The sequence below is a fragment of the Nycticebus coucang genome, chromosome 9 (genome assembly GCF_027406575.1).
Source record: "Nycticebus coucang isolate mNycCou1 chromosome 9, mNycCou1.pri, whole genome shotgun sequence".
Taxonomy (NCBI): Eukaryota; Metazoa; Chordata; class Mammalia; order Primates; family Lorisidae; genus Nycticebus; species Nycticebus coucang.
In genome coordinates, this window is record NC_069788.1 from 117934607 (window position 1) to 117949684 (window position 15078).

A 15078-nucleotide genomic window follows, 5' to 3' on the forward strand; every position below is an offset into this window, starting at 1 on the left:
ACAACCAAAACACAGCCGTTGTGGAGGGCACCTGTAGTCCCAGATACTTGGGAGGCTGAGGCAAGAGAATTGCTTAAGCATAAGAGTTTGAGGTTGCTGTGAGCTCTGACACCACAGCACTCTAGTGAGGGCAACATAGTGAAACTCTGTCTCAAAAAAAAAAAATCATTTTAAACCTACATACCTTAATAACATTAAAATAATTATAACTATAATCTATATTTTTGAAAAGTTAATAGAGATACTAAAAAGACCCAAAATCAAATTTCTAGAGATAAAAACTACAACGTCTGAGGTTACACATACACTGGATGGGATTAATCGTAGATTAAACATGGTAGAAGAAATGATTAGTGACATTGAGGACATAACAATGGAAACTATGCAAATGAAACACACAGAGAAAAAACTTCAACAAAAATGAAAAGAGCACCAGTGAACTGTGGGATAACTTCAGTTGGCTCAATATATGTGTAGTAGGAGACCCCAAGAAGAGAAAGTAGAGACAGAAGAAACATATTTGAAAAAATAATGGATGAGATTTTTCCAAATTTGATGAAAACACTAATCCATATATCAAAAAAGCTCAACAAAACCCCAGGCATTAAAAATATGAGGAAATAACACAAAGGCATATCACAAATTGCTGAAAGCCAGTGAAAAAGAAAATATTAAGATTAACAAGGAGGGCTCAGTGCCCATAGCTCAGTGGTTACAGCATTGGACACATGCACTAGGGCTAGTGGGTTCGAACTTGGCCTGGGCCTGCTAAAAACAACAACAAAAAAAAAAATAGCCGGGCATTGTGGCAGGCACCTGTGGTCCCAGCTACTTGGGAGGCTGAGGCAAGAGAATCGCTTAAGCCCAAGAGTTTGAGGTTACTGTGAACGGTGACGCCACTGTCCTCTAATGAGGCTGACATAGTGAGACTCTGTCTTAAAAAAAAGGAGAAAAACACATTATATAGAGAGGAACAAAGATAAAGATGGGCACAGTTTTTAGCTGGAAGCAAGAAAAGTGAAAATACAGTGGAGCAATAACTTTTTAAAAGCTAAAGAAAGAAAAATCTATCAACCTAGAATTCTATACCCAGCAAAAATATCTTTCAAAAATCAAGGTGAAATAAAGACCTCTCAGACATACAAAGGCTAAAATAATTCATCACCAGCAGTCCTGTACTCCAAAAAATAACAGTGTGAAACTTTAAGATAGATCCATCTGATTCCTTAATGCTCAAAGAAGGGGAGAAGAATGAGAACAAACCTCTTACGGAATACACTTGATAGATGAGGTACATTAACCACATAATGAGTGAGTTCTCATTTCCCAAATCAGATGGAAATATAGGTCTATACAAAGGAAAGAAAATCACTGGAAATGGTAACTACTAGGTAAATGTGTATCTATTATATTATTTTACTACCTAAATGTATTTTGTAGGTAATTGACTGCTTAAACAAAACTCTAGTGTGGGATTTATAACCAGCGTATAATTATGTGTAGAAATGCACGACAACTTCTGTAAAACCACTGTAAATTTCTTATTTTATATATATATGTATATATATATAAAGTGGCATTATATCATTTAAAGATGGCTGTGATAAGTTAAAGATGTATACTATCAATCCTAAAGCCTCCACAAAAAATAACTAAACAAAGATTTATAGTTAATAAGACCAAAAAGGACATAAAATGACATTATAAAAAGCACTTAATCCAAAAGACATAATAGAAGGTTAACGTATATAATTCAATTGCTTATTTATATTTCAACAATGAACAACTAGAATCTGAAATTAAAAAACACAACACCATTTACACTAGCATCAAAAACCTAGAAATATTAGGTGTAAACAGAACAAAATAGTATATAAGATCTATATAGGAAATTATAAAACTCCTATGAAAGAAATCAAGGAATACCTGAAATAAGTCAAGAGATACTCAATGTTCATGGATACGTCAATACTGTTAAGATGTCAGTTCTTCCCAACTTATTTATAAATTCACTACAACCCCAATCAAAATCCTAACATGGTACTTTATGGATATGGATAAATTGATTCTAGAGTATATGTAGAAAGAAAAAAGACCCAGAAAAGCCAATACAATATTGAAAAAGAAAAACAAAATTAGAAAATGAAACTACCTGACCTTAAGACTTACTTATTATAAAGCTAGAGTAGAGTAATCTGCTCAGTATGGTGGCATGTACTTATAGTTCCAACTACCTACAATTCAGGAGGCTGAGGATGGAAGAATTGCTTGAGTTTAGGAGTTCTGAAGTGTAGTGCAACATACTGACTGGGTGTCTACAGAAAATTCAGCATCAATATGATGACCTACCAAGAAGGTGGGGACCACCAAGTTGTCTAACAAGGGGTAATCCAGCCTAGGTCAGAAACAGAACAGGTCAAATTCTTGTGCTAATTAGTAGTGGGATCACAACTATGCATAGCCACTGCACTCTAGCCTGGGCATAGAGTAAGACTTTGTGTCAAATAAATACATAGAAAACTTTGCAATAGAAAGGAACAAAGTAGTGATATGTGCAACAACATAGATGAATCTCAAAATAATTAAGCTGATTGGGCAGCGCCTATGGCTCAGTGAATAGGGCGCCAGCCCCATATACCAACGGTGGTGGCCTCAAACCCAGCCCCGGCCAAACTGCAACAAAAAAATAGCCGGGCATTGTGGTGGGCACCTATAGTCCCAGCTACTCAGGAGGCTGAGGCAAGAGAATCCATTAAGCCCAAGAGCTGGAGGTTGCTGTGAGCTGTGATGCCACAGCACTCTACGAGGGTGACAAAGTGAGACTCTTTCTCTAAAAAAAAATAATAATAAAACGGTCTGTGAAGCTAGTGAATGATGCCCCATGATCATATCAATGTACACAGCTATGATTTAATAAAAAAAAAAGAAAAAAAAATAACGATTAAGCTGAGTGAAAAACCCACACCAAAAAGTTTATACTGTATGATCCATTAATATAAAACTCTAAATAATATAATACAATCTGTAGATTATAAAAATAAAGATGTGGTTTGTTTTTGTGAGAAGGATAAGGTGGGGAAAGGTGGGAGAGATGGATTGCAAAGGTCATTTAAAAACTTTTAAGGATAAAGAATATGTTCATTATCTTGAGTGTGGGGATAATAATTAGGTAATGAGTATATATATATATATATGTCAAACTTATCAAAGTGGACTTAATATGTGCTGTTTACTAAATGTCAGTTATGACTCAATAAAGCTGTTAAAAATTTTTAAATGTTCCACTGACAACCCTTTTTGGTTCTATGTTTAATTCCAATCATGGCAGTTCTTTCCTACTGTGTTATAATTCTCTCTCCCTAACAGTTCTTTAAAATAATAAAGAACTACTTCATTCATCATTAAATAAAAAATATTTATTGAAAACCAAATGTATGTAAATCAACGGAGTGGGTATTTGAAAGGAAAACAATTGGATGCCATAGGAATAGATATCAGATTACAAGGAATAAGTAACACAGATGATGATGAAATACAGCGACAGATGAAGTTTACTGGTATATAAAAAGGCTCAGGTGATGACTAAACATTAATGCAAATTTAAAGTCTATGAAGTGCTCTTGATAGAACATTTTAAGAAATGACAAGGTTAATATGCAAGAATTTCAAGCAGAATACAGAAGAAGTTGAGGCTGGGTGCAGTGGCTCACGCCTGTAATCCTAGCACTCTGGGAGGCCAAGGTGGGTGGACTGCCTGAGTTCAGGAGTTGGAGACTAGCCTGAGCAATAGCGAGACCTCGTCTCTAAAAATAGCCAGGTGTTGTGGCGGGCACCTGTAATCCCAACTTCTCAGGAGGCTGAGGCAAGAGGATCACTTGAGGTTTCTGTAAGCTATGATACCACCACACTCTATTAAAGGTGACAAAGTGAGACTCTATCTCCAAAAAAAGAATACAAAAGAAGCCATACACAAGTTCTTAATTAAATTATTTTATAATCTCCTCATTTATTAAACTGCAATATATTAACTTTTAATGGGAGGACATGAAATGAAAGAAAAGCTAATTTTAAAAAGTAGATTTCAAGACACATTTACTCAGAATGTTTTCTGTATGAAAAATACAGAAACACATAGTGCCAATATCATCCAGTTGAACTATTTCTCCAGGATTTATAGATCTCAGTTGATTTTTCTAAAATTTATCAACTTTGGCATTTTTCCCTCAAGTGCCAGGAATCTCTGGCTGTTATGTCTCAAGTGGAACTCCTGGAGAAATTCTTTTGCTACCACAACTATTTCAGTGTAGTTCTAAGTGGCAAGTCTCAATGCTTGCCAAATTCCTCTGGTCTGATCTCATCTGGATAAACGCAAAATGGAGCAAAACAGGACGTTCTACTTCCTGGTCATATTTGATTATCCAATATCCCTCTATAATCATGCCTGCTTTTATCTTAAAGAAACCATTAGCTTAAGCCTCTTAATCCAACATGTGACATTGAGTACAAATAGACACAAGAATATCTATTTCCCTTTCCGTCATTGGTACATCTTACTCTACTGAAAAGGCAATCAAAAAGCCCTAACAGTGTTGATAGCTTTTATTCATCTAATCATAGTTATGGGCCAAACTATATGAGCTCGAAAGTCCCTTGAGAGCTAAGGGTTCCATAAGAACCATCCACTCTACGTGAGGCATATAGTGTCTCTTTCAGTTGCACTTAAACTTTGGTCTAAAATTTAAGCCAAAGTTCTTTCTATTGAGCTCTCTCTTTCTTACAGAAGAATAGTTCTTTCTGGGCGGCGCCTGTGGCTCAGTTGGTAAGGCGCCGGCCCCATATACCGAGGGTGGCGGGTTCAAACCCTGTCCCGGCTGAACTGCAACCAAAAAATAGCTGGGCGTTGTGGCGGGCTCCTGTAGTCCCAGCTACTTGGGAGGCTGAGGCAAGAGAATCGCTTAAGCCCAGGAGTTGGAGGTTGCTGTGAGCTGTGTGATGCCATGGCACTCTACCAAAGGCCATAAAGTGAGACTCTGTCTCTACAAAAAAAAAAAGAATAGTTCTTTTTGTATAGTTTCTCAAGGTCCTTCCTTCTACTTTAAGCTTAAGTGCATTTAAGACAGCCAATGACATCCAGGCAATCTGAGAGGCCCTCAACTAAAATTCCCCTGAATCACCTTTTCTGACACTCCTCCACTTTTCCTCGCTTTTGGCCTTGCTAATTATATTTTAGCTTTTGTTTCCTAAGTCATTCATTTCCCCCCTGCTACTGGATTCAATGATGTGGTCCTGCTACTGCTGCTGTTTTTTATTTTTCTTTTGGCTAAAAAAGAAGAAAAAACTGCTTCCTTTTAACAGAAGTATCTTGGGCCTCCTTATGATGAATAAACTTCTACCCATACTCAAAACAAGTACATGGAATTTTACATTGAAGTGGTTCAGTGAGTCTCAGAAAAACATTAAATATTCCCAAACTTCTCAAAAATGTGAATATAACGTTCTACACAGATTATATTCTAGATTTATACCCTAGTGTTTAGCTATATGACGAGTACAGGCCAACCCAAGGACTCTCCAAATGTCTTTTTGGGTTGAGTTCAACTTGTACAAAAAAATTTGGACAAGATATAGATATACTACAGCTAAGATGAAAACCATAAAGAAAAGGGGAAATGCATGAATCACAGTTATGATATAAATAACTTTCAGAAACTCATTTCCAGACAATTCACTCCATTCATATATTAATACTGAGTTTATATCTAATTATAAAAATGCCTATTTTAAATTATTGTTTACATATATAACATTTCTCTATCAACAACAGATTTTTATAATAATTTATTGAACACAATATGAGACACAGGTACACTCTGTAGGTTATATAATTTAATACCCACAATAACTAAAGTATGATTGTTATTATTCCTATCTTACAGAGAAAGAAACAGTCTCAAGGAGCTTTAGTTGCTTGCCTAATTTACCCTGCCAGTAGGTGGCAGAACAAGATATTCAAACCCAAATCTGTCTCTAAAGCCTGTGCCTGTTTGAAGAAGTCATCACTAGTGCTTTGCAAAATTCCTGACACACGAAGCCTAGGTGGTATAGTGGAAAAACACTAGACCGGAGGTCAGAAGGCCTGTGAGCCTGGGCTATGTGTGACCTTGGCCTGGTAACGTTCCTTCTGTAGGCTTTCTTTTTCTCATCTACTAAATGAGGAGTTTGGATAGTTAACACATAATGCACATAATGGCTCTTCCAGTTCTGAAGTTTTGCCATAGTGACTCCATGAATTGTAGACAACACAAAAATAAGGAATAACAGGAAAGCTTGAGTAACAGAAGGGATAACTGGGTATGAAACAAGACAGGCAAGCAAGCCAAAAGGACTAAAGAAACTAGACAGGCAGAAATGAAACAAAAATGGCTTTGTAGTATTATAGGCCCAATATGAATAAAAAACACATTATATAGTACACATAAAGTTAAGCAAGATTTTATCACCAAAGAATTTTATCAAACAGACTCCTGTTTGAATTTAACATCAATTGACATTTTAATTATTATTATTTTTTTTTTTGTAGAGACAGTGTCTCACTGTACCGCCCTCAGGTAGAGTGCCTTGGCGTCACACGGCTCACAGCAACCTCTAGCTCTTGGGCTTACGCGATTCTCTTGCCTCAGCCTCCGGAGCAGCTGGGACTACAGGCGCCTGCCACAACGCCCAGCTATATATTTTTTCTTGTTGTTGTTGCAGTTTGGCCGGGGCTGGGTTTGAACCCGCCACCCTCGGCATATGGGGCCGGTGCCCTACTCACTGAGCCACAGGCGCCGCCCAACATTTTAATTATTTTAAATAAAAAACAAAATGCAGACAGATATGAAAAAGCATCAGACAAACCCCAATACAGACATGCTTTGTTTATTTTTTTACAAGGTCTGACAATTACATGGAGTTCCTCTTACATAAACAGAAATGTAGGTTGGTGCTGTCAGGTACAGCATAAAATACTTGACGAAGTTTCCAGAAAGAGTGGCAGAGAAGAACAACCCATTATATCTTTAACAAGCTCTATTAATCAACAAAGACAATGCTCTACTACTACAAAAGACTGACCTTGGCCTAATAATGCTCCTTCTTAGGCAGAGGCTTAGGAATAGGCTTTCTTTTTCTCATCTACTAAATGAGGAGTTTGCATAGTTAACACATAATGGCCCTTCCACCTCTAAAGTTTTGCCATACTGATTCTACAAATTGTAGACAATGTAAAAACAAGGATAACAGGAAAGCCTGAGTAACAGAAGGGATAATTTAACATCAATTAACATTTTCATTATTTTAAATAAAAAGCAAAATGCAGACAGACATGAAAAAGCATCAGATAAACCCCAATACAGACATGCTTTCTTTAAGTTTTTTACAAGGTTCTGAAGACTACATGGAGTTCCTCTTATATACTCCAGGATCTATAAAAGGAGTACATAAGAATGTGTGGGGTTTACATTTTGTTTTGCTTTTAATATTCAGGCCACAAAGTCAGCCTGTACACAGTGGAATGATTAAAACCTTGATGATACATGGCTTATAGTCAGCCAAGATTCTTCAGTCTGATTTCCTGATTCTTCCTTGGTTTTTAAAACGATAAGAACCAAGTGTCCCTGTGCTCGGCTGCCATTGACTAAGAGCCATACAAGCTGTAGGAAGATAAGCTCTGCATGGAAACAACACAGGCCAGGGGGGACAGTACACCAAACCCAGCTCTGCAACAGCTGGGCCTGGACGGACAACAAATGGCTCAGAGCTCTCTGGACCTTGGAAAACCCAGTGATTTTGGATGGACTGTCAAGAGCTGAGAAGGGCTCAAATTTCTAGGCTTGTGAGAGAGTACAGATGGCCTGGTTACACAGCTTAAGTTCTCTCAATAGATAAATATGTTTTACAAAAGAAGATGAGCAGCCTGACAAAAGAACCTAAGACAAACCAAATCTTCCACAGGATGTTCATAGAAAAAAAGGCTGAGGAATGCAGAGGGGAAAAAGTCTCCCCAAAGGGGAATGGAGGGGGAAAAAATTAAAGCCATCAGTTCTAACAGCTGCCAAGGAAGGAGAGTGAGAACCCTGTTGTGTTCAGACTGCTTATAAACCAGGTAAAAGTGGCTGTGGGTTCTGACAGAGTCCACACAGCCCACAATACTCTTCCACCAACGCCACCACCCTATGCCTCCTCTGAAGACTGCAGCTGCTTTTCAAAGTCCCCAGAAAGCAACAGGCAAATATAGTGACAGCTGGAAGGAAGGGAATTAAGCAAGGACTTGGTATAAATAGAAGTGTAGCCAAAAGGCACAAATATAAAGGGAGAGAGACAATTTTCCTGTGTGGTTTATGTGTATGGTGTCAGGGGAGCTCAAAATAAGAGCTAGCCAAAGTTCTAGCCTTGATGGCCCGAAGGATTTGGCAGGCTCAGCCTTTCTCATGGCAGGTGGGTCAGGAAATGAAGCTTTCAGCTGTCTGCTTCAATATTTTATTCACTGTCACCATTTTCATGTTCGGCCTCTGGCCCATTTGTGTTCTCTTCTTCATTGAGGATGAGCACTTAAGTGTGGACAGAGTCCATTTGGGTTATTCAGATGCTGCCGTGTATCATTTCCCCTCACACAATATTTGTTCACTAGTGACTTGGGAACATGAAATCCTGACAGAATACAAAACATACTACGGAATCAGATCTGTAGAGTACCTTAAAGATCTGCTAATCCAGCCTCATTTTATAAACAGGGAATTTAATTGCAGCTAAGAGAAATAAAGTGATTTGCTTAAATCACACTAATATTTAGAGAATAGGAAAATCAGGGCAAGTACCTATCCAGCCAGTGACCTGTCCTCAGAAGTCAGTGTTCCTTTGGGACTCCATCTCAGACAACGTAAAAATCCTCCCCTACTTCCTTCTTTAATGAGACTTAATAAAAACTGTGATGTGTTTTCACTCTCAGCTGTCTGATCAAGAATTTGCATTTAAGTTTGGTAAGTAATTATCCAAAATGTTTGATCCCCCCCAAAAAAGTAACAAACTTGGAGACATAACAACATCAGAAAAACAGACCCAACCTAAAACTAAGCAGAATGCACATAATTTAAAAACTAGTTACATAAAACGTAGATTTTTTTGCTTCTATTTATCATATGTAATTTGCCACCACTATTAAATCATAACAGGTAATACTGCTACCCAAATAAACCATGGCCTCATTTATCTTATCCTGTTGATTTACAAAACGGCAGGTTAATTTCAGGCTTTGGAGATATCTTTTAAATTAAATTAAGAAAATGTTTTTAAAAAATACTTATAGGGGCGGCGCCTGTGGCTCAAAGGAGTAGGCGCCGGCCTGTATGCCAGAAGTGCTGGGTTTAAACCCAGCCCCAGCCAAAAACTGCAAAAAAAAAAAGTACTTATAACTCAAGGAACAAATTTAAAAAACAGAATAGAATATTTTAATTTAGAAGGAAAAAACATGAATGAAATGCTATTTATGACAAAACTAAACCTGTATTACAAAAATTATTGCACAATCTTTCCTTTTTTGCCAATGAAAATAATTTCGGTATCAAGAGAAATCGCATTCTCAGAAATATATAACCCTTACGGGGCTTAAAAGATTCTAGCTCTGAAAAGGAGTATGTGAGTGTGAAAGGGTAAATGGATATACATCAATTTGCATGTAAGATCGTAATAAAACAATCTCTTCTCAAACCACATTGCGTGACATTTACACACAAAAGGAAAAAAAAAAGACTTCCCTAACTTACTTAAATTAGCTAACTTTTCCTTCATTCTGTACATTTCAATTTAACATATTCTTTAGTATTAAACCTTTACCAAGCATTATTCAATTCTGGGAATAAGGAAATTAAAGACTGTAATTCTTATATAAACGCACTAAAAGGTAACTGAGGGAAACCAATTTTATTATTATTTATTTATTATTTATTTTTAGAGACACAGTCTCACTTTGTCGCCCTCAGTAGAGTGCCATGGCGTCACATACTCTTGCCTCAGCCTCCTGAGTAGCTGGGACTACAGGCACCCCACAATGCCCGGCTATTTTTTTGTTTCAGTTTGGGCGGGGCCTGGTTTGAACCTGCCACCCTCAGTATATGGGGCTGGCACCCTATTCTCTGAGCCACAGGCACCGCCCAAGGGAAACCAAATTTTAAATGGAACAATGCACAGTGTTAAGTGTAGGGATAAAGGATACTTTCAAGGCACATATGGGAAGGAGACTAGACCAGCCTGGAAAGGTCTAGGAAGGCCAAGGGAAGTAAGGGACACCTGAGATGAAGGACAGATATGAATTAGGAAGATTAAAAAAAGAATCTCACTTCTATTATCCTTTATAGTTTCATATCTAACATATTCGTTTCACATGAAAATTTGATCTACCCATTAAACTTCTGAAAGAGAAAATATATCATTATTGTTATGTCAAAATAAGATTAGCAGACTCAGCACCCATAGCACAGAGGTTACGGTGCCAGCCACATACACTGAGGGTGGCAGGTTCAATAAAATAAGATTAGCAAAGAGTACCAGAACACATTAAATATCAAAAGACAAAGACTTAAAACAAATCAAATAATAATGCTAATATAACACCCAAAATCAGTGAACATGGTAATTTTCCAGAGCTGTCACAGGACCTTTGTCTACCATATTCCTATAAATCACTAACGACATGCAAGGCATTCTAGATGCAACAGTGATTAAGCTAGTCTCTCCTGTCCAGAAATCTGTCATTTCACTTTACTTGTATATTCCTTCCCAGACAAAAAGAAAGGTCTAGAACAGCTGTTCTCATACTTTTGGGTCTTGAAACCTTCATTTTCTTAAAAATTAATGTGGACCTGTACAGCTTTTTATCTCTATTTACCATGTTAGACATTAAAGTCAGTTAATTTTAAAGCTTTTATCTAATTCATTTAAAACTGAGTAATAAACACATAATACCTTAAATAACATTTTTTGAAAAAATAACTTTTCTAAAACAAAAAAAATGTTAGACAGAAAAGTGGAACTCTTCTATATTCTTTCAAGTCTCTTTAATGTCTGGCTTAATAAATGACAGCTAGATGGCAGGTCTTGGCACAATAACAATGGTGACCATATGCACAATTTCCTTGGGACAGTCCCAGTTTACTTCTTTTACTCCAGAGTAATTATTAATAGAGCCCCTTCATTCTCAAAAGTATCCTACTTTTGAATATAAATTATACAGTCTCCTTTATGATGCCTTTTAAAAGCAGTGTGTCTACTTCTTCATATCATGTGAAAGGGTCTACTTGAAGCCAGGCTGGGTTTGGTTTACATAATAATATTCCACCAATCTTTTCTTTTCCTTTTTTTTTTTTTTTTTGAGACAGTACCTCCATCTGTTGTCCAGACTAGAGTACTGTGGCATCAGCCTAGCTCACAGCAACCTCAAACTACTAGGTTCAAGCAATCCTCCTACTTCAGCCTCCCACGTAGCTGGGATGACAGGCACCTGCCACAACGCCAAACTAATATTTCGATTTTTTTAGTTTTAATTTTTTAGTAGAGACAGGGTCTCACTCCTGTTCAGGCTAGTCTCAACCTCCTGAGCTCAAGTGATCCTTCCACCTCAACCTCCCCAAGTTCTAGGATTACAAGTGTGAGCCACCAATCCTGTCTCCAACAATCTCTTCTAAAAAATCGGCAGCCCTGGGAGAAATTCCTCTCAATCTCTTGTTTTCTGTGTCTTTGCACCTCGTTCAAGTTTGAACTACAGGATGTAGGATGTCACTTGGCCCCATTGTTTCAAGTTGGTTGGAATGCAACCCATAGATCAAGTGCTACCAATTAACCAGATTGAGTTAACCACTAGACCTGGCACATCGATTAAATCCCATCACCAGAAATTAAGACAACTCAGTAAGACAAGATACTTCTTTGAAAAAGTATTAAATCTACCAGACCTAAATCCATGAGCATGGCAAGGGGTACTAAGAGGAGTGGAAAAGAAGTTCCATTATTCTGATTAGTGAAACTTGAAAATGACGTGAATTTGGCTTTTCATCCCCAAGTGGCAGAGAAACTTCAGCAGTTATCCAATGCTTTTAAAGAGTAGGGTAAAATTATAAGGACATTTTTACGAGTTGTGGCTGGCAAGCGCTAGCCTGTTAAAACTCTTTAAAAACCAGTGCCTTGGTGGAGGTAACATTTACTGTTTACTGTAGCTCTGGTTGTTAGGGGTTATTGCTAAGGTCCTGGTTTTCCATGACATCAGCAGCATTCCAAGGGAAATGTGTGTCAATGACTTTCAGTAAAGACTCCCTTTTCCAAATGTTCAAAGCGTCTGCCAAGCTGCCCTACACCTGCACACCAGCTGAGTGGGAGGAAAAGGAAAAGAAAGATGGATTAAGTAGGATTTTTATCTGGGCTCCTTAATGAGACTAAAGGCTTTTCTTCCTTCAGTGTTTGGTTTTGTGAAATAATTTGATGCCAAACCCTTCAGAAGTGACATGACTCATCCTTAACTTATCATAAACCGATCTGATTATCTGTCATGATCTCTCACTGTCATGCTATCCTGGAATAGCCTTTTGAGAGTTTTCTTCTGCAGGAAAAGTTTAGGGCTTATTGAGATGATCAGTTTGGCATGCCAACCATCTGGCAGGGTCTCTGAGGGAGGCATCTGCCGCTCCCCACATTAGCAGGAAACAGAAGCAGCAAGCAGACATTACTGTGTAGCTGCTTTAAGGATCACCTGGCTTTCAACATTGCAAACCAGATGTGTCTTCCTGAGGCAACAGCAGACCTGCTTCGAGAGGCTGTCCTTGCCAAAAACAAGCATCGGGTTAACCGATTTTGAGGGCACCTAGTGTATACTCAACAAGCTTGACACTGGCATCAGAGCCAGTGCTAACTGCGTACTTATATAAGGCCTTTCTCCAAAAGACTTGAAGAGTTTTATCAATATGAATTCATTGTAAGTCCTCACAATCCTGAGTAGAAAGATGGTAAATATTAACTCAGGTGGGAAAAATTGGGGAAATGGGATTGAGGAGTATTAAGTACTCTGCCAAGAGGGATGCTGTGGGAGAGGGCACAGGGTCCCACATTCCATGCTGCTATCCCTCAGATTAAGTCATCCCGCCTAGGCTTGCTCTAGTCTACAGAGGCTAGACTCACCTGGGGTTTTGTCCCAGTCAAATGGTTATAAAAAATAAGCATTGTTAATGAAGCAAAGCTTGAAGATATCAAAGGAAAAGAAGAACAATCTTATGTAAAGACACAAAGAACTGTCCTCTTAAGGATTTTGGTAGGATTTATGTATCCAATTTCTACTTCTGTGAATGACACAAGGCAGAAGGTTTACTCTTTCTATACCTCAGTTTCCTCATCTATAAAAACTAAAAGAAAAAAATACCATTTAGAATGCCTCTAAGAGATGTTTTGAAATTTTAGTAATTAATGTTTTGAACTATATAGAGATCTTCGAAGGACAATCTTAGAAGTGTAAAAAGTGCCCTCTTCTATAGTATATTACACAGTCCTAGAAGAAATTCCTTTAATTACTAGTATATAAGTTAGGAAATGCAGACAAATTCATGTGCTTTCAAGTGATTTTTCAAACAGAAGCCTCTATAATTATAAAAAATAATCATCTTCACCTTGCAGAAACAGGAAAATATTTTTTAAAGTGGTAGAGGCAAGATCCTCCAAGGTATACGGTAGCTTCAGTTAACACACTAACAAAGATGGCTATTTTTCTCAGTTTCTTTTGACTTTATCAAAAAGGATCCAAATATGAAAAATGCTATGGGAATCATTCTCATTCAACCATAGATTGAATAGAAAGATCGGAAAACACATGTCTTGGATTAAATTACTGGATTAAACCATAAAATTCTGTAATTTCACATTGCATTCTAAGCCTCAGTTTCCTTGAATAATTTTTAAAGAGGGAATTTTATAATTATAGCTTGTTAGTAAAAGATTGAGCCAATTAGGAAACAATTCCATAGATTTTATGGTACACAGAATTAACAAAGTTACCTCTAAGACTAAATTCCACAAATCATTTTCATAAATATGTAAATACATAAATTAGAAAGCAGAGAGAGAGACAAAGAGAGAGGGGAGGGTTTATTTAAAATGTATAAATCCCAAGAAATTTTTTAAAAGGGGGGAGAGAAAGAAACTTTTCTTCTTGAAGATAAAAGATTTAATGAGTTACTAATGCCCTCAGTAAAGTTCCTTGGATAATTGTCCTATTTTAAGCCACACTAATTTTGCTAGGAGCCTTTGCTGTTAAAAGATGTTTTCTTATGTTAAACTACACACAAAAGCAATGTAACAAAACGGTAAAATATGCTTCTGATTTTGTTTTGCTACTAACCTATGCTTATCCCGAAAGTGTCTTTTATCTAACACAGACATCATGTTTCACCACCCACCCTTCACCACATGAAGCAACAATGTCATCAGGAGTGGAAAACTCTGGGAATAAAAACCCAAACTCTTGGAAAAAAATGCTAAATGGGAATATGCCTGCAGCTCTGCAGATTTTCAAGCTTGTCCTGATTGCTTGGGTCTGGAAGCTAGATTTCTGTGCCCAGAATACAGCTGATGAGCAAGGCAAGCTGAGATCACACCCTCAGAGCTAGGAACAGAACATACAGTCTACAGTCATCTAAAGAGTTTTGAGTGCTTGCTACAGAGAATCTTTTCTCATTGGCCCTTGGTGATGTCATGCTCAGGTCTCCAGGGCCCAGGAAATACACCATGACTAATGGAGCATCTCATTTGTGAATACACATTCCTTCTCAGTGGAGCAGCAACAGGCAGAGTGTCAGGGCAACAAAAAAGGCCCAGTTAGGGAATGCCAGTCAACCATGCACAGAGGGCCTTCAGTAGTTTTGAAATAGAGTGCTCTTGTTCACTGTCTCAGAAAACCCTCTGCAACTGCCTGGATGCCTGTGGCCTGCACTACCGATTTTTTAAACAGTTTTTTCTTTTTTGAATTACTTTCTTTAATGAAAAGAAGAGTGCTCATTGTAACAGGAT

General features: G+C 37.6%; 1 protein-coding gene across 6 annotated transcripts in view; it reads right to left on the reverse strand.

Annotated features, from left to right (window-relative positions):
• The window catches only part of RAD51B (RAD51 paralog B), a 736945-nt gene that overhangs the window by 380301 nt on the left and 341566 nt on the right, over positions 1-15078 (reverse strand). The window lies entirely within an intron of this gene.